Source organism: Amblyraja radiata, chromosome 14, assembly GCF_010909765.2.
Source record: "Amblyraja radiata isolate CabotCenter1 chromosome 14, sAmbRad1.1.pri, whole genome shotgun sequence".
In the NCBI taxonomy this organism is placed as follows: Eukaryota; Metazoa; Chordata; class Chondrichthyes; order Rajiformes; family Rajidae; genus Amblyraja; species Amblyraja radiata.
In genome coordinates this window covers 57,893,630-57,895,302 of record NC_045969.1, presented here as the reverse complement: position 1 = coordinate 57,895,302, position 1,673 = coordinate 57,893,630, and positions in this window count along the sequence as shown.

Sequence of the window (1,673 nt, the reverse complement as noted above, 5' to 3'; positions counted from 1 at the left end):
ATTTCCTTCGCTCCATAGATGCTGCTGCACCCGCTGAGATTCTCCAGCATTTTTGTGTACCGCCAACTTTCAGTGACTGGTGTACAAGGACGCCTATGTCTCGCTGCAACTCCCCCTTACCTAACCTAACCCCATTGAGATAATAATCTGCCCCCTTGTTTTTGCCGCCAAAGTGGATATCCTCACATTTATCTATATTATACTGCATCTGCCACGCATCTGCCCACTCACTCAACCTGTCCAGGTCACCCTGCAACCTCCTAACACCTTCTTCACAGTTCACACTGCCACACAGCTTTGTGTCATCTGCAAACTTGCTAGTATTTTTTCTAATTCCCTCTTCCAAATCATTAATATATATTGTAAACAGTTGCGGCTACAACACCGAGCCTTGTGGCACTCCACTCGCCACTGCCTGCCATTCTGAAAAGGACCCGCTCAATCCTACTCTTTGCTTCCTGTCTGCCAACCAATTTTCTATCCATGTCAACACCCTATCCCCAATACCATGTGCTCTAATTTTAGTCACCAGTCTCCCATGCGAGACCTTATCAAAGGCTTTCTGAAAGTCTAGATACAATACATCCACTGGCTCCCCTTCATCCATTGTCACATCCTCAAACAATTCCAGATTAGTCAAGCATGATTTTCCTTTCATAAATCCATGTTGACTTGGACTAATCCTTTTACTGCTATCCAAATACCCCATTATTACCTCTTTAATAATTGACTCCAGCATCTTTCCCACCACCGAAGTCAGGCTAACTGGTCTGTAATTCCCCGTTTTCTCTCTCGCTCCTTTCTTGAAAAGTGGGATAACATTAGCTATCCTCCAATCCACAGGAACTGATCCTGAATCTATTGAACATTGGAAAATGATCACCAATGCATCCACTATTTCGAGAGCCACCTCCCTGAGGACCATGAGATGCAGACCATCAGGTCCAGGGGATTTATCATCCTTCAGTCCCATTAGCTTACCCAATACTATTTCTCGCCTAATGAACATTTCTTTCAGTTCCTCTACCCCCTTAGATCCTCTGTCTTCCAGTACATCTGGGAGATTGTTTGTGTCTTCCTTAGTGAAGACAGATCCAAAGTACCCGTTCAACTCTTCTGCCATTTCCTTATTACCCATAATAATTTCACCCGTGTCTGCCTTCAAGGGACCCACATTTGACTTTGCTCCCCTTTTTCCCTTAACATATCTAAAGAAGCTTTTACTGTCCTTCTTTATCAGATAGTTTTAAAATGGAAGGGACAAGTTTAAAGCAGGGCAAGATTTTTACACAGAGTTGGGTGCCTGGAACATGCTGCCAGGGTTGGTGGTGGAGGCAGATGTATATGCAGGGAATGGAGGGAATGGATGTGCAGATAAGAGTTGGCATCATGTTTGGCACAGAATGATGTGCGGGTTACTGTGCTAAACTGTTCCATGTTCCATGTATGCCATCCTTCATTAGTCCCAGACGGAAAGTCAAAACACGTTTCATAACGTCATTCTAAATATCACTTAGATTCTAAGGATCACTGACCTCTCCCACTTCACGAACACAGCTGTGCATAGTGAACTACAAATAGGCCAGATTAATTAAATGAAATCTTAAATGTACTTTTTTCATGCCCCTCTCTCCGCCCATTATGCAAGGTCTCATTTAAGTGCCCAGATCAAG